This window comes from Oncorhynchus tshawytscha, unplaced genomic scaffold (genome assembly GCF_018296145.1).
Source record: "Oncorhynchus tshawytscha isolate Ot180627B unplaced genomic scaffold, Otsh_v2.0 Un_scaffold_4246_pilon_pilon, whole genome shotgun sequence".
Lineage (NCBI taxonomy): Eukaryota > Metazoa > Chordata > Actinopteri > Salmoniformes > Salmonidae > Oncorhynchus > Oncorhynchus tshawytscha.
In genome coordinates, this window is record NW_024609831.1 from 1647723 (window position 1) to 1673500 (window position 25778).

Genomic DNA, 25778 nt, shown 5'->3' on the forward strand with positions numbered 1-25778 from the left:
TAGAAACCGAGAGAGAGAGGTAGAAACCGAGAGAGAGAGAGGTAGAAACCGAGAGAGAGAGGTAGAAACCGAGAGAGAGAGGAAGAAACCGAGAGAGAGGTAGAAACCGAGAAAGAGAGGAAGAAACCGAGAGAGAGAGAGGAAGAAACCGAGAGAGAGAGGAAGAAACCAAGAGAGAGGTAGAAACCGACAGAGAGAGGAAGAAACCAAGAGAGAGGTAGAAACCGACAGAGAGAGGAAGAAACCAAGAGAGAGAGAGGAAGAAACCGAGAGAGAGAGAGGAAGAAACCAAGAGAGAGGTAGAAACCGACAGAGAGAGGAAGAAACCAAGAGAGAGGTAGAAACCGACAGAGAGAGGAAGAAACCAAGAGAGAGAGAGGAAGAAACCGAGAGAGAGAGGAAGAAACCAAGAGAGAGAGAGGTAGAAACCGAGAGAGAGAGGTAGAAACCGAGAGAGAGAGGAAGAAACCGAGAGAGAGAGGAAGAAACCGGGAGAGAGAAAGAAACAGAGAGAGAGAGGAAGAAACCGAGAGAGAGAGACCGAGAGAGAGCGGAAGAAACCAAGAGAGAGGAAGAAACCAAGAGAGAGGTAGAAACCAAGAGAGAGAGGAAAAAACCGAGAGAGAGAGAGGAAGAAACCGGGAGAGAGAGGAAGAAACCGGGAGAGAGAGGAAGAAACCAAGAGAGAGGTAGAAACCGAGAGAGAGAGGTAGAAACCGAGAGAGAGAGGTAGAAACCGAGAGAGAGAGGAAGAAACCGAGAGAGAGGTAGAAACCGAGAAAGAGAGGAAGAAACCGAGAGACCGAGAGAGAGAGAGAGGAAGAAACCAAGAGAGAGAGGAAGAAACCAAGCGAGAGAGAGGTAGAAACCGAGAGAGAGAGGAAGAAACCGAGAGAGAGAGAGACCGAGAGAGAGAGAGGAAGAAACCAAGAGAGAGGTAGAAACCGACAGAGAGAGGAAGAAACCGAGAGAGAGAGAGGTAGAAACCGAGAGAGAGAGGAAGAAACCGAGAGAGAGAGGTAGAAACCGAGAGAGAGAGGTAGAAACCGAGAGAGAGAGGAAGAAACCGAGAGAGAGAGAGGTAGAAACCGAGAGAGAGAGGTAGAAACCGAGAGAGAGAGGTAGAAACCGAGAGAGAGAGGTAGAAACCGAGAGAGAGAGGTAGAAACCGAGAGAGAGAAGTAGAAACCGAGAGAGAGAGAGGTAGAAACCGAGAGAGAGAGGAAGAAACCGAGAGAGAGGTAGAAACCGAGAAAGAGAGGAAGAAACCGAGAGAGAGAGAGGAAGAAACCGAGAGAGAGAGGAAGAAACCAAGAGAGAGGTAGAAACCGACAGAGAGAGGAAGAAACCAAGAGAGAGGTAGAAACCGACAGAGAGAGGAAGAAACCAAGAAACCAAGAGAGAGAGGAAGAAACCGAGAGAGAGAGAGGAAGAAACCAAGAGAGAGGTAGAAACCGACAGAGAGAGGAAGAAACCAAGAGAGAGAGAGGAAGAAACCAAGAGAGAGAGAGGAGGAAACCGAGAGAGAGAGGAAGAAACCAAGAGAGAGAGAGGTAGAAACCGAGAGAGAGAGGTAGAAACCGAGAGAGAGAGGAAGAAACCGAGAGAGAGAGGAAGAAACCAAGAGAGAGGAAGAAACCAAGAGAGAGGAAGAAACCAAGAGAGAGGTAGAAACCAAGAGAGAGAGGAAAAAACTGAGAGAGATAGAGAGGAAGAAACCGGGAGAGAGAAGAAGAAACCGGGAGAGAGAGAGGAAGAAACCGGGAAAGAGAGAGGAAGAAACCGGGAAAGAGAGAGGAAGAAACCGGGAGAGAGAGGAAGAAACCGGGAGAAAAAACGAGAGAGAGAGGAAGAAACCGAGAGAGAGAGACCGAGAGAGAGCGGAAGAAACCAAGAGAGAGGAAGAAACCAAGAGAGAGGTAGAAACCAAGAGAGAGAGGAAAAAACCGAGAGAGAGAGAGGAAGAAACCGGAGAGAGAGGAAGAAACCGGGAGAGAGAGAGGAAGAAACCGGGAAAGAGAGAGGAAGAAACCGGGAGAGAGAGGAAGAAACCGGGAGAGAGAGAGGAAGAAACCGGGAGAGAGAGAGGAAGTAACCGGGAGAGAGAGAGGAAGAAACCGAGAGAGAGAGGAAGAAACCGGGAGAGAGAGAGAAAAAACCGAGAGAGAGAGGAAGAAACAGAGAGAGAGAGAGAGAGACCGAGAGAGAGAGGAAGAAACCAAGAGAGAGAGACCGAGAGAGAGAGGAAGAAACCAAGAGAGAGAGGAAGAAACCGAGAGAGAGAGGAAAAACCGAGAGAGAGAGAGGAAGAAACCGGGAGAGAGAGGAAGAAACCGGGAGAGAGAGAGGAAGAAACCGAGAGAGAGAGGAAGAAACCGAGAGAGAGAGGAAGAAACCGAGAGAGAGAGGAAGAAACCAAGAGAGAGAGAGGAAGAAACCGAGAGAGAGAGAGGAAGAAACCGGGAGAGAGAGAGGAAGAAACCGGGAGAGAGAGAGGAAGAAACCGAGAGAGAGAGAAGGAAGAAACCGAGAGAGAGAGAGGAAGAAACCGGGAGAGAGAGAGGAAGAAACCGGGAGAGAGAGAGGAGGAAACCGGGAGAGAGAGAGGAAGAAACCGGGAGAGAGAGAGGAAGAAACCGGGAGAGAGAGGAAGAAACCGGGAGAGAGAGAGGAAGAAACCGGGAGAGAGAGAGGAAGAAACCGGGAGAGAGAGAGGAAGAAACCGGGAGAGAGAGAGGAAGAAACCGGGGAGAGAGAGAGGAAGAAACCGGGAGAGAGAGAGAGGAAGAAACCGGGAGAGAGAGAGAGGAAGAAACCGGGAGAGAGAGAGAGGAAGAAACCGGGAGAGAGAGAGAGGAAGAAACCGGGAGAGAGAGAGAGGAAGAAACCGGGAGAGAGAGAGAGGAAGAAACCGGGAGAGAGAGAGGAAGAAACCGGGAGAGAGAGAGGAAGAAACCGGGAGAGAGAGAGGAAGAAAGAAAGAGGGAAGAAACCGGGAGAGAGAGAGGAAGAAACCGGGAGAGAGAGAGGAAGAAACCGGGAGAGAGAGAGGAAGAAACCGGGAGAGAGAGAGGAAGAAACCGGAGAGAGAGAGGAAGAAACCGGGAGAGAGAGGAAGGAGAGAGAGAGGAAGAAACCGGGAGAGAGAGAGGAAGAAACCGGGAGAGAGAGAGGAAGAAACCGGGAGAGAGAGAGGAAGAAACCGAGAGAGAGAGAGGAAGAAACCGCAGGTCCGGGACAAGGTAGCACGTCCAGTGAACAGATCAATTTCTTGGACTAATCAAATCTTAGCAAATGTAATGCATCTATGGTATAGCAATTTGATATTTCCGTTTGGGATCACGGAGCCAGAGCAATGATAACAAATGCCTCCTCTCAGCTCGTCTCCTAGGCAGAACATAACTCATAATCCAACGGCCCCAGTGGCTTTCATCTGTCACAGGGAAATGCTCGCTGCGCTCTGACAAAGATGCAATCACCTTGCTGCCTCACCTGGGCTTTCCAGCCACACAGCTTGCTGCCTCACCTGGGCTTTCCAGCCACACAGCTTGCTGCCTCACCTGGGCTTTCCAGCCACACAGCTTGCTGCCTCACCTGGGCTTTCCAGCCACACAGCTTGCTGCCTCACCTGGGCTTTCCAGCCACACAGCTTGCTGCCTCACCTGGGCTCTCCAGCCACACAGCTTGCTGCCTCACCTGGGCTCTCCAGCCACACAGCTTGCTGCCTCACCTGGGCTTTCCAGCCACACAGCTTGCTGCCTCACCTGGGCTTTCCAGCCACACAGCTTGGCTGCGACATAAAAAGGAGAGGGGGCCTTGGGCAGGAGATGACATACACAAACACACACCAGACGCATGCCACACACATACACACACACAGTCACCCGCTATTGATGGGTTTACAGACGTGGGATTTCAATAATGCAGGCCTGCCCTTATCTCCAGCCATTGAAGGAGGGGGGAGAGGGGGGAGAGAGTGGCCATTTTCATCCATCAAACTGTCCCCACCTCACGCTTCCTCCATGCTCCCCTCTGGCTAGCTGCTTTCGTCATTTGCATAGCAACATTGCAGCTACGAAACAACATTACCATTGCCAAGCAACCTGAACAAAGAAATGGGGCAAAAACAACATGTCGAGGGGACTTCCAACGTTTTAGATGTATGCAAATTCTCACATGTGGATTGGGGGCAAATTCTGGTGGAATAAAAGTCTCCTTAGAAAGTTCCAGTTCATCACTTCAGGTGACAATCAACAATGTAAAGGATGGAAGTATGTGCACAACCTAGATACTGCAGTAGCAATACACACACAGAGTACCAGTCAACAGCAATACACACACAGAGTACCAGTCAGTAGCAATACACACACAGAGTACCAGTCAGTAGCAATACACACACAGAGTACCAGTCAGTAGCAATACACACACAGAGTACCAGTCAGTAGCAATACACACACAGAGTACCAGTCAGTAGCAATACACACACAGAGTACCAGTCAGTAGCAATACACACACAGAGTACCAGTCAACAGCAATACACACACAGAGTACCAGTCAACAGCAATACACACACAGAGTACCAGTCAGTAGCAATACACACACAGAGTACCAGTCAGTAGCAATACACACACAGAGTACCAGTCAGTAGCAATACACACACAGAGTACCAGTCAGTAGCAATACACACACAGAGTACCAGTCAACAGCAATACACACACAGAGTACCAGTCAACAGCAATACACACACAGAGTACCAGTCAGTAGCACTACACACACAGAGTACCAGTCAACAGCAATACACACAGAGTACCAGTCAACAGCAATACACACACAGAGTACCAGTCAACAGCAATACACACACAGAGTACCAGTCAGTAGCAATACACACACAGAGTACCAGTCAGTAGCACTATATGTGAATGCCATTTAGCAGATGCTTTCATTCAAAGCGACTTAAAAAACATGTATTTAACCTTTATTTAACTAGGCAAGTCAGTTAAGAACAAATTCTTATTTACAGTGACGGCCTACCCTGGACAATGCTGGGCCAATTGTGAGCCGTCCAATGGGACTCCCAACTGAGCTACAGAGAACCATGCTCGACCAACTGAGCTACAGAGGACCATGCTCAACCAACTGAGCTACAGAGGACCATGCTGGACCAACTGAACTACATAGGACCATGCTGGACCAACTGAACTACATAGGACCATGCTGGACCAACTGAGCTACAGAGGAACATAGAAGATGAATACCTGTCTTTTGAACAAAATACATTATAATGTAGTGTAATAACAGTCCTATTAGCCATTAGCACATTCATCAAATTGATACACTCTGGACCTCAGATCACACACAATGTAGGACCATGCCTGGACAATTCCAATGGTCTCACTTCACTCCTAAAAACAAATCCCTCACCTATTCCCTATAGACATCACATTCACCTCAACCATTAAATCATTTCCAGTTCTGCTCAAGGAGGAGTCTATAGCGCAGAGAGTGGAACAACAGTTCAGTCACGTTCTCCACATTCATTCTCCACACCCTCCATGACCCTAGCATTCAGTCAGCCGACAGGGAGGAGGAGAGGGCGGGAGGGAGTGGAGAGATAAACCCATTTCGTACACCCCTCCCCCTTGCCCAGGATAAACAAACTCCAGTCTCTATCAACGGCATGTGCTGTTGAATAGGCAGAAGGAGACTTATTGCTTATTTCTAGAGCGAAAACAGGGTTTTATTGTTTGTTCTGATTCACAGAACTGCTTTCCATAGGCTACGGAGAAAACCTATTCGTCAGACCAGGGGTGTCATGTACACCAAAAATCTGAGGGGGAACAAAGTACATGAGGATGGCTGGGGGAGGTGGTCGAGAGGGGGACTAGCCTGTGTATGTAAATGGGTTAATTCTACATTTTTCAAACACCTAGAATGAATCATATGTAAATATATATACACATATATATATATGTTTTTTTTATACACACACACACACACACACACTAACAGTCAAACGTTTGGACACACCTACTCATTCAAGGGTTTCTTTATTTTTACTATTTTCTACATTGTAGAATAATAGTGAAGACATCAAAACTATGAAATAACACATGTGGAATCATGTAGTAAACAAAAAAAGGGTTAAATATATCAAAATATATTTTAGATTCTTCAAAGTAGCCAATCTGTCTTGATGACAGCTTTGCATTCTCTCAACCAGCTTCACAAGGTAGTCACCTGGAATGCATTTCAATGAACAGGTATGCCTTTTTAAAAGTTCATTTGTGGAATTTATTTCCTTCTTAAAGCATTGGAACCAATCAGTGGTGTTGTGACGAGGTAGGGGTGGTATACAGAAGATAGCCCTATTTGGTAAAAGCGCAAGTCCATATTACAGCTCAAATAAGCAAAGAGAAACGACAGTCCATCGTTACTTTAAGGCATGAAGGTCAGTCAATGCGGAAACTGTCAAGAACGTAGAACGTTTCTTCAAGTGCAGTCGCAAAAACCATCAAGCGTTATGATGAAACTGGCTCTCATGAGAACCGCTAGAGGAAAGGAAGACCCAGAGTTACCTCTGCTGCAGAGGATAAGTTCAATAGAGTTACCAGCCTCAGAAATTGCCACCCCAAAAAATGCTTCACAGAGTTTGAGTAACAGACATCTCAACATCAACTGTTCAGAGGAGATTGCGTGAATCAGGACTTCATGGTCAAATTTCTGCAAAGAAACCACAACTAAAGGACACCAATGAGAAGAAGAGAATTGCTTGGGCCAAGAAACACGAGCAATGGACATTAGACCAGTGAAAATCTGTCCTTTGGTCTGGAGTCCAAATTTGAGATTTTTGGTTCCAACCGCCGTGTCTTTGTGAGACACAGCGTAGGTGAACGGATTATCTCTGCATTTGTAGTTCCCACCGTGAAGCATGGAGGAGGAGGTGTGATGGTGTGGGGGTGCTTTGCTGGTGACACTGTCTTTGATTTATTTAGAATTCAAGACACACTTAACCAGCATGTCTACTACAGCATTCTGCAGCGATACGCCATCCCATCGGGTTTGTGCATAGTGGGACAGGACAATGACCCCACACACCTCCAGACTGTGTAATGGCTATTTGACCAAGAAGGAGAGTGATGGAGTATTGCATCAGATGACCTGTCCTCCACAATCACCCAACCTCAACACAATTGAGATGATTTGGGATGAGTTGGACTGCAGAGTGAAGGAAAAGAAGCCAACAGCTCAGCATATGTGGGAACTCCTTCAAGACTGTTGAAAAGAAAAAGCATTCCAGGTGAAGCTGGTTGAGAGAATGCCAATATTGTGCAAAGCTGTCATCAAGGCAAAGGGTGGCTACTTTGAAGAATCTCAAAAACAAAATATATTTTGATTTGTTCAACACTTTTTTGGTTACTACATGATTCCATACGTGTTATTTCATAGTGTTGATGTCTTCACATTTATTCTACAATGTAGAAAATAGTACAAATTAAGAAGTACAAATTAAGAAAAACCCTTGAGTAGGTGAGACAAACTTTTGATGGGCACTATATATATATATATATAGAATATATATATATATATATATATATATATATATATATATATATATATAGAATATATATATATATATATATATACACACACACACATATATATATAGTGCATATCTAACCATACCTATTGAGCTGTCTGACTGGTGTTTATTTTTTTACAGAAAATGAAGCGGGCCCTATTATTGGTCTAAATGAAATGGCCAGAAATGAACTCATGTTTTTTTATTTAATCCAGTTAAAATGCAAAGTGCCAGCTGAGCCATTTGTTGTTTTGGCCTTGCTTCCCTTTATCTTTCACATTTGGAGTCCCTCCCCCCTATCTCTATTTTGACTCCAACTCTCATGACGCTTGGATGCCCTAGCAGCGCCCCAGACAAAGCAGCCTGTAGTCTGGTTTTGTTTCGTGCGACTCGCTCCAGCAGCAGCCTGCCTGTGCTCCTTAACCGCAGATATTTGATAAGCCTGTTACGAAACAACTTCCCCCCTTCGTCACACAGAACAGAGGTCTCTCGTGCAATGTTCTTTCGCGAAGAGGTTCGCAGCCAAGGGAATTGTTCCACTCACTCACCGCAATGTGAGACAAGCAATTCGTCATTAATCTGTAATTTGTCCCTCTGTCTACATTCATTTACATTTCAATATAACATTTATATTTGTGACATTGGCCAATGCACACATTTGTGTGATTGTCTAGGCATACTGCATTATGGCAATATAATATCATATGTATTAACATAATCATTAACAGAATTGAATTCATTAATACAATGACTAAATAAAATGGATTAGTTGTATTCCGATTGATTAATCATTTTCAGGGAAACGAGCGTGTCCAGACTTCAGATTACAACCATGGATGCGTTAGGCGCGCCATTATTCGAACGGATAAAACCTTGCTGGTCAGAAAAACAAGTCCCCGTATGCGCAATCATTTAATGGTCGTGTTATTTCGTTTCCTGTAGGCAATTCAATGTGAAACCAAACCATTGCGCTCTCCCTCACTCCTGGAGGTTGACGGCTTTGTTTGTTAGTGCAAACCAATCCAAAATAATACGGCCCTAAGCCTACCCAAAAAGTAGTTCAAAGTGTTTTACTTAATTTTACAGTTTGTATTGTGTTTTATTGCATCAGGGGATCAGCCTACACAGACACGTTTTGACAATGACAGTGTCAGGATTTAGGAAACACGACAACACCCCTGGCGGCGGGCATGGTGGTGGTTTTACAATGTGGATTCGCCTGACAAATTCATCAATAACGTAAACATGTAGGCTAGATTTTATCCAACGACCTAGGATATTTGTAGGATATAGGCCTAGGATAAGACGAGCACCCAACAGATATCATGCGACCTGTACGACATGCCGTCTAATTGCACCGTTTATATTACAGAATCATAGACGTGTCATTCAAAGCACGGCGTGACAAATTCACAAAATCAATGGGTGGCAAGCAGAAACAGCCAGCCAAACACCACGGAGGTGTCCCTCACTTGACCTAAAACTTGGCTGCTCCAATTCGACGGGCCCCGGGTTCCATTTAAATAAAATATGTGCCCCTAGTGCAAGGTACCTCGGGGCTGTTATCCTTTCTACTTAGGTGCATTCTGGCTGCTGGTGAGAACGTCGCGTAAAGAAAACAATGTGTGGGCGTCAGGAGGCGTCCTTTTACGAGAGAGCGCAGAGAACCGTGCACACAGAGCTCCTGCTGCGGCACAAAAGCGCTCTGAAGCGGAGAGAAGAGCTCTCCTGTTTCCGGACCGCAGTCCCAGGGGAGACTCGCCTTGTAGAGGAAAAGCTTCAACCAAACTGTGACATCTCCAGCGGGAGTCGACTAAGCAATTCTCTCTACAGCTCACTGCAGTGCCGTGGGTTTATTTTCCTTCACACTGATTGTGTCAAACTCGGGAAAATAGCGGACCTATATCCTATTAATAAATTCGGCATATATTAGAAGTAGCCTATAGGCCTACTGTCGGAGAAAGGCCTCATTTAGGCCTACATGACAACAACCAGCTAATATTGTGACAGCAGAAAAAGCTTGACAACCGTGAATCAATCACGCTTATCGTTGATGTCTTATTACTCTTCCCATTGTTCAAAAGAAAAAGCCTAAACAAATGTTTATCTGACGCCGAATGTTCTCGGCGGTTGGCCAACGACTTACTATTTCCATATCACATTTCAAGCTGGTGGATGAAGGAAAAAATATCCTCAAAACCACCGTCTCTCTGGACACGACTCGTCTGTCTGCCTGCGTTGAGTGCACAAAGGCTCCAGCAGACCGAGATGGCTGCGCTAAAAATAAACAACCCGGGTTGACAGAATGGGGGGCGTAGGCCTTCACCAAATACATGCAGAATGCGAGTAGGGAGGTCTCTTCTCAGATAAATCATTTTAAAAGTATGATTTTGACAATACCAATTGGTTAGGCAAGCTGTTTAATCCATTCTTGTGTCCTGAAATATGTTATTTGAACATAACGGGTCTACAGGTAGTTGCGTAACTGTTGTAATGGATGTCTTTCAAGACGTATCCAAGTTGTAGGCCTAATTGTTAGTTTGTGACAGCATTCATTAGATTCGACTGTCATATGAAATATGCCTAGATAGTTGTCAACAGCATGATAGCCTTCATTTATGCCAAATGCAATGCGGGTAAATTGCGCTCTCATAGCCCCCATACCAAGTTGGTTCAATTGAAATATAAACAATAAACATTTCTAGTCTTGAAATGCAATCAGTTTGAAATCGGTTCTTCAGTAGGCCTATAAAGGACAATATTTTGTGAATAATCTCTGTGACAATGGGCCTACTAAACTAACCCCTCGGTCTTAATGCCACATTCAGCTTTCAGTTAGGCTACCAAGTATTCGGGATTAATTTATGGTAGCAAAGTAGGAAACAGGAAACAAATTCCAGATAACTTTTGTGAAATAAACAGCATAGGCCTGTATTATTTTCCTATGAGCCTAAAGCGCAGTAAGTTGCTTCTCCACTGTGTTCGCTCTGTTCTTGGAGTAAAAGTTTAAAAACACAAATTGAGGCGTTAATGAGTCCAAAAACACTGCACTCCGTTGCTGCGTCTGCGCTTGCTTGTGTCTAGTACTGTATATGCAACGAGTCGAATTCCGTAGCGCAGCCTGTGACAAGAGTCATTTCCCGTCCCCGGGGCGAGGGGAGGACTTCAGTTCGGACTCGTTTAAATTAAGGCGACAGAACACGTCAAGTTGCCAACATGACAAGATTATATAGTGTACAAAAAAACAGACCTTGCATCATCCAATGTGGGACAGAAACCTTATACACGTTTACGTAGGCTTACATTATCCTGCAGGACATCTACACCCGTCTGTCTCAATGAGCTCGATCACCGAGCCCGTTAACAATTCATTTAAAGCCTGATTGCCGCATTCTATCCATTAAGTCGTTCATAAATGGAAAACCCTACAGCCCACCACACCACTCGCTGAAATGCGCAGTGAAATTACACAGATGACCTCCACAAGCGTTTATCTGCAAAGTCGTTCCACAATGTATATGGGATGGTGTCAAAAATGGGCGAGGCACTAAATTAAGACGGAATCTTTATTTTTATATATAGAAAACGCCTATAGGCCGATTCCCACAGAGACTCAATGAATGTGTTTATGCCAGGCCATTCTTTTGAAACATGAGAATTAGATTAGCCTACATCGAAATCACACACGAGCTACACGCTATTTTTTTGTTGTTGACATTTTCCTTTAAATTTAGCTGACTGGCTGAAAAAAAGGTGAGCTGGAAAGTCCCGTGACAACGTTGGATCTCTCATTATTACTTACTAAGGAGTTTGGATGAACGATAAACCATGTAGGCTTAATCAACACTAATGAATACATTTCCGTTACCAAACCATCCAATATCACACCATCAATAGGCTACAATCTTTCTATAGAAACGGGTGTAGGGCTAGACTAGGTTTATACAAAGCCTATGTGAAACATATTCTACTAGGTTAACACATATCTCTCAGTACTCCAAAACATTGGCAAGCAACTAAATATTCCACTTAAATACGCAGTTCTTTGTAGAAGCCCTTATCAGATGGCCAAGTCTCCATATAGTCAGAGCGACGCCGAACAAGATCGAGTCTTCAGACTGGAGCGAGACAGAAAAGCAAAGAAAACGAAACATGGAAAGGAAAACAAAGGCACAAACGTTCACAAAAATGATCTTAGCCTACCTGATAGAAATTCCAGAATAATTTCTCTAAATTATATTGTCCTTGGCCAAAACGCAAAATGTCTAGTTGGAACTTTTTTGGCCGTGTTCTCTAGGCTCCACGAGTCAGTCAAAACGACCCAACGAGAGTTCGTGCGTCGGGGATTAATATCACTTTTGTAATTTAACTTTACAGCAAATAGGGGTGACAATGTTGAGCTTGTTAAATGACATGTAGGTAAGATTAGATCACGAAAACACCCTTAGTCTTTATACATTTCCAGTTGGTAAAAATCCGGGAATGACGAGTCGGCGACAATGAACGAACAGATCCACGGAGTCGCAGTGCTCCCAGTAAATATATCCATTAGTAAAAATACACCAAGTGAATCGTTGTCGTGAATGTTTCAAGGAGCACAGGTGGCAACAACGGTCGTAGGTCTCAATAAACAATAAACTAATTCAGTCTGGTTATGCATTGCAGTGCCATGTTGAGCTCGCCGTACAGCACACCCGCCACCTCAAAAATATGGCGAGAATTTCCGTTTTCAACAAATAAAGAATGCTAACAGTGCCCATTATCTTCAGTGAGAGGCTAGGGTGTTTCTGTCAATGTTCCCATTAGTTTTTTTTATTTCGTTCTAGTTTTACTGTTCCGTTTTCTTCCGTATGGCACCATTCAGAGCACTCACAACTACCGCCTCCAGACGTACAGCGGAGAATGAGTTGCCTCGGTTCCAGTCGCAGACTCTACCCAGAAGGCCAATCGGGGAACCGCAATTACCATAAACCTCCTGCACGCTTCGCTCCACCAGCGCTCTCCACAGCGAAAACAAAGGGAGGGAGGAGGGAGAGCGAAAGAGACCGCCAGCGAGCGAGCGAGGGAGATATTGAAGGTAAATAGGTTACTGTGTATATTCGTTTTTTTTCTTCCTGGGCAATAGATTATGCTATATGCCTACATGTATTTTGGGTATGGCATATTGTCAAGTCTATGTCCCATTCCAGGTATATATAATATTATAACATTTTCTAACCCAATTATATTGTATCATTTGTATACTTCTACTTTGAAGAAAGCAACAAACAGAAGACTTCATTCTCGAATTTACCCAACACTCTTAGAAAAATAGTTCTGGATAGAACCAAAAAGGGTTCTATGCTTGCTTCATATATGGCACCTCTTATGGTTCTATATAGAACCCGAAATTGGTTCCATATAGAACAGTATATGAAACCCAATGGTTCTATATTACCCAATTTTGGTTCAGGAAGAAGAACCCTACAAAAGGGTTTTATATAGAACCTTTCGGGGTGCCATATATGAAACAAGAAATATAACCCTTTTTGGTTCAATCCAGAACCTTTTTTTATAAGAGTGTTGGGTAAATTCGAGAATGAAGTCTTCTGTTTGTTGCTTTCTTCAAAGTAGAAGTATACAAATGATACAGTATAATCGGGATAGAAAATGTTATAATATTATCTATCCCCGGAATCTTTGGGACATAGACTGGACAATATACCATACCCAACACTGACAGCAAAACATATATTTAGACATATAGCATAATCTATTGCCCAGGTCTATAACCAGAGATCTACGATCACCTGACCCCAAATCAATCCTAAATCTAAGGAATAGAATAGAATGGAATATAATGGAAACAGACTAGAGAGATATACAATACTTGGCGCTGTATCATGAGAAAAACTACCAATTTCGTTTAAAACTGTGCAAAAGGAAGCATCCTAATAGCTCAAACCGGGTCCGCGTAATTGGATTGCCGTTATTAATGACAGACAACTCTCCCCCTACAGTCCCATGGGAACTAACCCGTGGGGTTATGCCGCTTCATTGCGCTCTGCACCGCGGTGGATTTCACATGAGCACGATGAACGCACACACAGTAAAGGCATTACATGCGATCGATACGCAGTGGTGAAACGGTTGTTGAATAGATAACGGTTCCTTTCTAAAGGGATTTCTATAAAACCGTTTTTTCTACCGCCACATAGGCCTAACTAACAATTACTGTCAACCAAATATGAGGCAACATTGCAATTAGTTGGCCTATAAAGTTAGATCCAAACGTGTCAAATATTATTAGATTAAATTGTTGACTATAATGAAGTACCTGGAGATTTAATTTATTCTGAGAATGTACACACAGATGATGAGATTGGCGCGATCCGCGAAGGGGGTGTGTCGAAAAAAGGGGCGAGGAAACAAAGTTGGCAAAGCCCTTGTCAGCAATATTCAGCATCAAAGCCAAACTTGCTATTGACAGTGAGTGTATTTGTAGATTTCTTGTGAACATGCCCCCTGGACCTTTTATGGCACATAGGCTACAGGTCTGGAACTATATGGCACTGTCAGTGCGCTCGACACACAGGCCTGTGGTCGCTTGCTCAAGTTCCATTAAAGCTGTTTCCCCTCAGGTACTGTAGGTTTAGGCCTATGGGCTTGATAAACCACGCCAGAAAAACGGTGGGGTAATGGGGTGTGTTGCTTTTACATACTAAGGCGAGGCTGTGTATCTTATTTGTCAGCGCATTTGTAATGGCCTACGCATTAAGATTCTTGCGTCATTTTCCTAATGGTTTGTGTCAGACGCTTGTTGATTCTTTCCAATCAACACCTAATGAAGGAACAATGACCTGTAGGCTATCCATGTATTTAACCCTGGTTACATGTAGGCCTACATGGGTGAGCGCTATCAAAATGGAATATTCCTTTTATATCAGCTGGTGCTCCCTAAAACACTGAGATGACACTGGACCAACATCAAGCGCATGGTAGTGGTAATGCGGGTTGGCACTTCGAGACAGATGGACGCCTTGCAATGGAAAACCGGTCGCAACCCAACACCAGGTTCAAGCGAGCCCGTAATGGTGCAAACCATCTGTGATGGTGCATTACTGCCACCGTCTGGACAGTTGTGTTCATTAAGATTTCGCACACGAAGAAAAGAGCGCAACACCGTAGTCTTTTACCCGTGTAGTGGCACTCTTATTACACCGTATCAACATTGTATAAACACTTGCCCCCATTCCCCCTTCCCCAAAACACGTGTAAATATTGGACTATAAAGTGTGCCTTCCTATATTATACTTATGCTACGATGGTTATTCTATTCAACTGAGCCATTTACTTCATGTTGCTATTCTTGTATTTTCTTATTTCTTATTGTTTTGCATTGTCGAGAAGGAACCTGCAAGTAATCATTTCATTGGACAGTGTATACTATGTGTATCCGTACACGAGTCTAATAAAACTTGAAACAGGTGGCCTAACTGGCCACTTATTCATAAAGTGTCTTGGTGCTGATCTATGATCAGTTTGAGCTTTTTGGATGATAATGAACAAGATCACATGGACAGGGAGGACCTGATCCTAGATCAGCACTCCTGCTCTGAGATGCTTTATGAATATGGCCCCTGGAGAGCAGTGGAAAGGGAGAACCGCCAAAGACCCAAGACAGTGACTGAGGGGAAGATGTCACAGGGGGGTATTTGGAAGAAGCCCAGTAGTGTCCCTGTAGATAGAGCCATTTTCCCGATACATAGAAACTAGTCTGAAACCTATCACTAGGCAACACAATGGTGTGGTTTCAATGAAGGACTCTTTTGGCATAGAGGAAATACGGAGTTCCTCTTTGCCAAAAACGTCCATCGTTGAAACCAGACCCTAGTCACTGTGTTGCCGAGGGTCGGTTTCTAAGACTATGTAGACCCCATAGCACCAGGCAGTGTCACACCTTACCCTGCCATAACACTGGGTAACTGAAGTGTCATCAAGGACAGACCATTTGAGGAGTTTTGTTAATATGAGGGTGGGGGTCAATTCCATTTTAATTCCAGAAAGTAAACCAAATTCCAATTCCAAATTTTCCTCATTGAAAAGCATAGAAGATAATTGGAATTTCAGTGCACTTCCTGAATTGACTGGAATTTAAATGGTATTGAAACCCTGGTGAATATTGCGTTAATGGTCCAAAAGCTATGGCTAAATCATTCTGCATGATTTCCTCTACACATCCAATAGTGTTCATATCTACATGGTAGGCCTTTGTTTCTTTGAGTTTAAGACCAATGCTGATAGGAAATCATTTATTATGAAAGTGTATTGCAATAGACAACCTCTTGCCAGACTAATTCTTTCACAAACATCACTAGAACAAATACTGTTATAAATCCACAGCCTGTGACCATTACATGAGCTGTTTGTGTGGTGGTGTGGTGTGTTACTTTCCACTGTGTAATATCTTTCTGACAACTGCTGCTCTACTTTACCTTCAACTGAGTGAGTCATGAGTCATACCTTTCTTTTGTTCCTGTGATCTTCATTGCAATTTCCTTGAACATTTCCACAGAAGTTACAGATTTAGAACAAAAAGGAAGTTAAGCAGCTGATTACTGTAATCATGACATTTTACTAGAAGATAGTTACACTAATGGATTGACCATTCATGAATACAATAACACACTAGTCCAGCGTTTCCCAAACTCGGGACCCCAAGGGGTGCATGTTTCGGTTTTTGCCCTAACACTGCACAGCTGATTCAAATGATCAAATATTGATAATTAGTTGATTATTTGAATCAGCTGTGTAGTGCTAGGTCAAAAACTGAAACGTGCACCCTTTGGGGTCCAGAGGACTGAGTTTGGGAAACACTGCAGTAGACCTACATCATGCATGTGTTTTAGTGCAATTAAATGTCAAAGTAGGGGGAAAGAAAGAAACACGTATTTATTCATTACTGACTAGCGGTAGAAAGGGGTGATAGGATACAGGCATATTCACAACAGTATTTTAGTCATTGTTCACTAACATTGTCACATGACTTGAAGAATATACCCATTGCAGAAGTTGTTAGTTTGCGCTTGTGGAAGCATGCACTATACTGCAATTGTAGTTATTGATACAAGTTCAGGATGGAATCTTCTTGGTGGTGATGTGATCTGTGTCACTGATTTCTGTCAAAACAACAATGCTATTAGTCTTTTAAAAAGACCATACCTACAGTCAGTTACATCATGATATGTTGTATGGTTTTCAGTATTTGATACTGTTAAGTTTAATCAATTTGTGAGGGGGAATGCTGCAACTGTTCAGGTGGTGTACAACAAGTCTCTTACCTCTGGTCTGCATCTTGAGGTGGTCTTAGTTTTGAAAGACAGTTTCTGTTCTGACATGCCAAGGCCACGATATGTACTGAAATATTCACCAACAACATAGGATATATCACCTCCATATCACCTGGGTGGACTTCAGGAAACAGCAGAGGGAACACCCCCCTATCCACATCGATGGAACAGTAGTGGAGAGGGTAGTAAGTTTTAAGTTCCTCGGCATACACATCACAGACAAACTGAATTGGTCCACCCACACAGACAGCATCGTGAAGAAGGCGCAGTAGCGCCTCTTCAACCTCAGTAGGCTGAAGAAATTCGGCTTGTCACCAAAAGCACTCACAAACTTCTACAGATGCACAATCGAGAGCATCCTGTCGGGCTGTATCACCGCCTGGTACGGCAACTGCTCCGCCCACAACCGTAAGGCTCTCCAGAGGGTAGTGAGGTCTGCACAACGCATCACCGGGGGCAAACTACCTGCCCTCCAGGACACCTACACCACCCGATGTCACAGGAAGGCCATAAAAATCATCAAGGACAACAACCACCCGAGCCACTGCCTGTTCACCCCACTATCATCCAGAAGGCGAGGTCAGTACAGGTGCATCAAAGCTGGGACTGAGAGACTGAAAAACAGCTTCTATCTCAAGGCCATCAGACTGTTAAACAGCCACCACTAACATTGAGTGGCTGCTGCCAACACACTGACTCAACTCCAGCCACTTTAATAATGGGAATTGATGGGAAATGTAAAATATATCACTAGCCACTTTAAACAATGCTACCTAATATAATGTTTACATACCCTACATTATTCATCTCATATGTATACGTATATACTGTACTCTATATCATCTACTGCATCCTTATGTAATACATGTATCACTAGCCACTTTAACTATGCCACTTTGTTTACATACTCATCTCATATGTATATACTGCACTCAATACCATCTACTGTATCTTGCCTATGCTGCTCTGTACCATCACTCATTCATATATCTTTATGTACATATTCTTTATCCCCTTACACTTGTGTCTATAAGAGAGTAGTTTTGGAATTGTTAGCTAGATTACTTGGTGGTTATTACTGCATTGTCGGAACTAGAAGCACAAGCATTTCGCTACACTCACACTAACATCTGCTAACCATGTGTATGTGACAAATCAAATTTGATTTGATTTGATATGTCAATATCAACATTGCACAAGCAACATTGGCTACTCAGCAAACATTTAAATGTTAAACTATTTCAAACTTTTATATTTTGATATTATCTAGTATTTCCATTTACTCACCCAGGATCATAACCACCAGAATAACATTCAGAACACTGTAAATGAACAGAAGACAGTTCCCATGATGACCTGTAGCTGGATGTCTGGTTTGGATAGTCTGTGGAAAAAAAGATAAATAACCCACAGACAATGTAAAATGTCCTGAGTTATTCTAAACTGCCGAAATTGTTGCCACCCCTATTACTAGCCTGTTCAACCTCTCTTTCGCGTCGTCTGAGATTCCCAAAGATTGGAAAGCAGCTGCGGTCATCCCCCTCTTCACTCTTGACCCAAACTGCTACAGACCTATATCTACCTTCTCTGCTATGCAATCTGGTTTCAGAGCTGGTCATGGGTGCACCTCAGCCACGCTCAAGGTCCTAAACGATATCTTAACCGCCATCGATAAGAAACATTACTGTGCAGCCGTATTCATTGATCTGGCCAAGGCTTTCGACTCTGTCAATCACCACATCCTCATCGGCAGACTCGACAGCCTTGGTTTCTCAAATGATTGCCTCGCCTGGTTCACCAACTACTTCTCTGATAGAGTTCAGTGTGTCAAATCGGAGGGTCTGCTGTCCGGACCTCTGGCAGTCTCTATGGGGGTGCCACAGGGTTCAATTCTTGGACTGACTCTCTTCTCTGTATACATCAATGAGGTCGCTCTTGCTGCTGGTGAGTCTCTGATCCACCTCTACGCAGACGACACCATTCTGTATACTTCTGGCCCTTCTTTGGACACTGTGTTAACAACCCTCCAGGCAAGCTTCAATGCCATACAACTCTCCTTCCGTGGCCTCCAATTGCTCTGAAATACAAGTAAAACTAAATGCATGCTCTTCAACCGATCGCTACCTGCACCTACCCGCCTGTCCAACATCACTACTCTGGACGGCTCTGACTTAGAATACGTGGACAACTACAAATACTTAGGTGTCTGGTTAGACTGTAAACTCTCCTTCCAGACCCATATCAAACATCTCCAATCCAAAGTTAAATCTAGAATTGGCTTCCTATTTCGCAACAAAGCATCCTTCACTCATGCTGCCAAACATACCCTTGTAAAACTGACCATCCTACCAATCCTCGACTTTGGTGATGTCATTTACAAAATAGCCTCCAATACCCTACTCAACAAATTGGATGCAGTCTATCACAGTGCAATCCGTTTTGTCACCAAAGCCCCATATACTACCCACCATTGCGACCTGTACGCTCTCGTTGGCTGGCCCTCGCTTCATACTCGTCGCCAAACCCACTGGCTCCATGTCATCTACAAGACCCTGCTAGGTAAAGTCCCCCTTATCTCAGCTCGCTGGTCACCATAGCATCTCCCACCTGTAGCACACGCTCCAGCAGGTATATCTCTCTAGTCACCCCCAAAACCAATTCTTTCTTTGGCCGCCTCTCCTTCCAGTTCTCTGCTGCCAATGACTGGAACGAACTACAAAAATCTCTGAAACTGGAAACACTTATCTCCCTCACTAGCTTTAAGCACCAACTGTCAGAGCAGCTCACAGATTACTGCACCTGTACATAGCCCACCTATAATTTAGCCCAAACAACTACCTCTTTCCCTACTGTATTTCATGAATTTATTTATTTTGCTCCTTTGCACCCCATTATTTTATTTCTACTTTGCACATTCTTCCATTGCAAATCTACCATTCCAGTGTTTTACTTGCTATATTGTATTTACTTTGCCACCATGGCCTTTTTTGCCTTTACCTCCCTTATCTCACCTCATTTGCTCACATCGTATATAGACTTGTTTATACTGTATTATTGACTGTATGTTTGTTTTACTCCATGTGTAACTCTGTGTCGTTGTATCTGTCGAACTGCTTTGCTTTATCTTGGCCAGGTCGCAATTGTAAATGAGAACTTGTTCTCAACTAGCCTACCTGGTTAAATAAAGGTGAAATAAAAAATAAAAAATAAATAAATAAATAAACCACATCTAAAACTGAAAAACAGTATTTTCCATTATTGGGAACATACCCAAAAGGTAGCTCATATGTACACCATACATATCTGTACACCATACATATCTGTACACCATACATATCTGTACACCATACATATTCATCATTGAATGAAATGTGCACTTACCAGCGGTCATGAGTCTGGTACCATTGCTAAATAGGAGACTCTGGTCTTCTTTCTTTGCACAGTAGTACACTCCACAATCATCTACTGTTACATTCTGTATGAACAATCTTTTTCCTGTTTCTAATGAATATTTCTGTCCATAATTATTATTGTAATAAAAAGCAGCAGGACTCCTACTAGTGAAAGAGTGGAGTATGAACAATGGAGGCTGTGGTTGGTGCTGAATGCACCAGTATGCACTTTCTATGTTAACGGAACCGTTTATGATTGTATTCTGTCCAAGTTCCACCAGTATCTCTGTCAAGCCATCAGCTCCCCGACAGCATATAAAGAGACCTAGAAACAAACAGGTAATTACACATTTGACTCCTAAGTTATTAATTGTAGTAACAAAATAATTGTCTTACACAACAAATGTCCCACAACTCTCAGCATTGTCTCAAATTTGTGGTGGTGATTGGGTTGTTGTCCTGCTTGTGTAGCAGTTGCCTGTTTGAGCGTTCTTTGCTGCTGTAAAGACAAACCACAACGTTGTTTTATAGGGTGCTAGAGGTCAGACCAATCATAGGCAAGTCCACTTGACTTTGCCTTATATAGGCATACTCCTTTGTAGGCATGCAATATTTACTATCACAAGTTTGAAATTCAAGTCCTGAATTTAATAGCAATATATTTAATTGACCCCACCACCACCACCACCACAACCACCACCTTCAAACAGTAGCCATGTCTTGATTGTCAGTTAACTTTCAACTTCAACTTACGTTACTAGTGGATCACCGTACAAGACACTACAAGTAGTCATAGTACACTTCAATTAGTCTGATCCGTCATGACATCTCACTTCAGAGTCAGGTCGAGTCAGTGTATGTGTCATTTAGAATATTTAACTTTTTTGATTTACATTGACTGTGTCAAGTGAGAATGTGTATTTAATATATCTGGAGTAGATTGACCTCAAGAGACACATGTAAGAAGGGGTGTGTTATAATGAGGCTCTGTTGGCTGTAAGGGACAAAGTGGAGTTTTTATTATTTCTTCTGCACTCTTCTGCTCATCCCTCAACCGATTTCAGTGCAGCCGTAATCAACACAACATCTGACAAAATAGGATGTGGTGATTGGTGTCAACTTGTTACATGACCACATTCTCATTCTGCAGAAAGTCAAAAATAAGGTGTTCGTTTTTCTCTTGCCAATACAGCACTAATGTCAGAGGAAGTCTCAATACATCACTGGGGCCAAGCTTCCTGCCATCCAGGACCTATATACTAGGCTGTGTCAGAGGAAGGCTCAAAACATCACTGGGGCCAAGCTTCCTGCCATCCAGGACCTATATACTAGGCTGTGTCAGAGGAAGGCTCAAAACATCACTGGGGCCAAGCTTCCTGACATCCAGGACCTTTATACTAGGCTGTGTCAGAGGAAGGCCCAAAACATCGCTGGGGCCAGGCTTCCTGACATCCAGGACCTATATACTAGGCTGTGTCAGAGGAATGCCCAAAACATCGCTGGGGCCAGGCTTCATGACATCCAGGACCTATATACTAGGCTGTGTCAGAGGAATGCCCAAAACATCGCTGGGGCCAAGCTTCTTGCCATCCAGGACCTTTATACTAGGCTGTGTCAGAGGAATGCCCAAAACATCGCTGGGGCCAGGCTTCCTGCCATCCAGGACCTATATACTAGGTGGTGTCAGAGGAAGGCCCAATACATCACTGGGGCCAAGCTTCCTACCATCCAGGACCTATATCCAGTGGGGCAAAAAAGTATTTAGTCAGCCACCAATTGTGCAAGTTCTCCCACTTAAAAAGATGAGTGGCCTGTAATTTTCATTATAGGTACACTTCAACTATGACAGACAAAATTAGAAGAAAAAAAATCCAGAAAATCACATTGTAGGATTTTTTATGAATTTATTTGCAAATTATGGTGAAAAATAAGTATTTGTCAATAACCAAAGTTAATCTCAATACTTTTTTATATACCCTTTGTTGGCAATGACAGAGGTCAAACGTTTTCTGTAAGTCTTCACAAGGTTTTCACACACTGTTGCTGGTATTTTGGCCCATTCCTCCATGCAGATCTCCTCTAGAGCAGTGATGTTTTGGGGCTGTTGCTGGGCAACACGGACTTTCAACTCCCTCCAAAGATTTTCTATGGGGTTGAGATCTGGAGACTGGCTAGGCCACTCCAGGACCTTGTTCTTCCTCCAGGACATTGTTCTTCCTCTGTCAACCATGGTTGCCTGCAAGGAAACACGTGCCGTCATCATTGCTTTGCACAAAAAGGGCTTAACAGGCAAGGATATTGCTGCCAGTAAGATTGCACCTAAATCAACCATTTATCGGATCATCAAGAACTTCAAGGAGAGCGGTTAAATTGTTGTGAAGAAGGCTTCAGGGCGCCCAAGAAAGTCCAGCAAGAGCCAGGACCATCTCCTAAAGTTGAATCAGCTGCGGGACCAGGGCACCACCAGTACAGAGCTTGCTCAGGAATGGCAGCAGGAAGGTGTGAGTGCACAGTGAGGTGAAAACTTTTGGAGGATGTGTGACAGGTTAAAGGAAATACTAGCCTGTTATAATTATAACTATAGGCCATTATACATCAAAAAGTTTTAGTAAGCTCATAGTATGTGAGGATCTTAAAACATCTAAGGTTAAAAAGATCATGCATTCAGTATTAGTTGATAGGGATTGATAACATTCATATAATTGTGTAAAAAGTTAAAAATCCGTCAAGCGTACGAATTGTGAGAGGAATGTGTAAACGTTATATTGTTTACTTTATTTTGTGGTGCCTAATGGAAGGGTAAAATGTTAATCTGTGATCTACTAAATGCTCTTAATCTATGAGCCTAAAATCAATTGCTCTAGTCTCCACCCAAGTTCCCGGGGAAATCGTGGTCTTTCCTCATTGCACTAAAAGTTCTCATTGAGGAAACAAGACCGTATCACTCTCGTGATTATTTCTCCCCTTTTTCAGGGGCGTAACAGATGACTGGTGTCAAAAAGGGCAGCAAAGAAGTCACTTCTCTCCAGGAAAAATGTCAGGGACAGACTGATATTCTGCAAAGGGTACAGGGATTGGACTACTGAGGACTGGGGTAAAGCCATTTTCTCTGATGAATTCCGATTGTTTGCGGCATCTGAAAAAAAGCTTGTCCAGAGAAGACAAGGTAAGCGCTACCATCAGTCCTGTGTCATGCCAACAGTAAAGCATCCTGAGACCATTCATGTGTGGGGTTGCTTCTCAGTGAAGGGAGTGGGCTCACTCACAATTTTGCCTAAGAACAGCCATGAATTAAGAATGGTACCAACACATCCTTCGAGAGCATCTTCTCCCAACCATCCAGGAACAGTTTGGTGACGAACAATGCCTTTTCCAGCATGATGGGGCACCTTGCCATGAGGCAAAAGTGATAAGTGGCTCTGGGAACAAAACATCAATATTTTGGGTCCATGGCCAGGAAACTCCCCAGACCTTAATCCCATTGAGAACTTGTGGTCAATCCTCAAGAGGCGGGTGGACAAACAAAAACCCACAAATTCTGACAAACTCCAAGCATTGATTATACAAGAATGGGCTGCCATCAGTGTAACGGTTTTCTTCTGGTGAAAGAGAGGTGGACCAAAATGCAACGTGGTTATTTTTGTACATCTTTAATAAAGATGAAAATACAACAATCTACAAAACAAGAACCGTGAAAAAACCTAAACAGTCCTATCTGGTGCCACAAAGACAGGAACAATCACCCACAAGAGACCTAAAGAATATGGCTGCCTAAATATGGTTCCCAATCAGAGACAACGATAAACACCTGCCTCTGATTGAGAACCACTCTAGGCAACCATAGACTTACCTAGAGTACTACTCTAACCACAATCCCATAACTACAAACAACCCCAGACAAAACAAACCACATAAACCCCCATGTCACACTCTGGCCTAACCAAAATAATAACGAAAAACACAGAATACTAAGGCCAGGGTGTGACAATCAGTCAGGATGTGGCCCAGAAGTTAATTGACAGCATGCCAGGGCGGATTGCAGAGGTATTGAAAAAGAAGGATCAACACTGCAAATGTTGACTCTTTTCATCAACTTCATGTAATTGTCAATAAAAGCCCTTGACACTTATGAAATGCTTGTAATAATACTTCAGTATTCCATAGTAACATCTGATAAAAATATCTAAAGACACTGAAGCAGCAAACTTTGTGGAAATTAATATTTGTCATTCTCAAAACTTTTGGCCACAACTTTACACCTATTGTATTCGGAACGTGACAAAAAAAACAAGGTTATTGTAGTAAACTGAACAAAAATGAAAAAACAAATGGGATTTTTGAGGTTCTGAATCTGGCGGGTGTAAGGCTGCCCCCCAAGTTCCTCTTATCAACTGTATGCAAGAGGGTTCATGGTCTTCTCTGGAATTCAGCCTTCTCTTTGTTGATCTCACCATCCCCCATTCTTTCACACCTCTGGCTAGAAGAAGTTCTGTTTTTACATCCTGTAGGTCTGATGGGAATTTTGTGAATTTTTATTAGGATCCCCATTAGCTAACGCCGTAACTTTAGCTAATCTTCCTGGGGTCCAACACCAATTAATAAGACATTACAAACAATTACAAATTAATACTTTACAAACATTTAACAAGTATACAATAGAAGACAATTACAATTCCTGACAGGAAACACATTAACCATTCAGTTGATGCTTTCTATTTCCTGTCCAGTCATATGGTCTATGGGGTTAGAGTTCTTTTATTTTTTCCCATTGAAGGTGGATTTACATTTTGCCTGAGATATATGGATTGGTAAAGAGTTCCATTCAGCTATGGCTCTATATAAAACTGTAGATTTAAGGCAATTTGTCCTTGGCTTGGGTAGTCTTAGATGTCCTGAATTTGCCTGTCTGGTATGGAGGTTATGCATGTTGCTACTATGTACTCACTGGCCTTATATATATAAAAATATTTTTATATATATATATATATATATATATATATATATATATATATATATATATGTAACCTTCTTGAAGAAAATCAGACTGGATAGTAATTTGCTTTCAACATGAAGCCATGAGAGAGTGATGCATTTGAATAATATTTATACGGATGGAGAAATTAAGAGCTAATAGTTTCCAAATGCGCTCTCCAAGGCATGATCAGAAAGGGAGTGCCAATCTGATTGTTAGTTAACTCAATACTAATGCTATTGGTCAACAACTCAGATTTGGAATCTAAACATAGTTAAATGGTTATAAAAGGGTCTTAGATTCATTGTCTCTTTCTGTTTGTTCCTGACCAGCTGTGGAGAGAGACTCTCCTTTTGTCTCTCTCCACCCCAGGGACTCTTGGTCCATGACCTTTCAGGCTATGACCTCTCTTTCACTCCCTCTCTGATCATGCCTTGTACAGTCCATTCTGAAAGTATTCAGACCCCTTGACCTTTCCACATTTTGTTACGTTAGTCTTATTCTAA

The 25778-nt window shown here is 43.0% G+C and overlaps 1 protein-coding gene across 1 annotated transcript in view; it reads right to left on the reverse strand.

The window, feature by feature from the left end:
- The window catches only part of LOC112237477 (BCL-6 corepressor-like), a 103137-nt gene extending 90646 nt beyond the window's left edge, over positions 1-12491 (reverse strand). Inside the window, 1 exon segment of the mRNA XM_042319483.1 lies at positions 11783-12491. The gene's annotated coding sequence lies outside the window, so the exon portion shown is untranslated.
- Positions 12492-25778: the final 13287 nt, after the last annotated feature.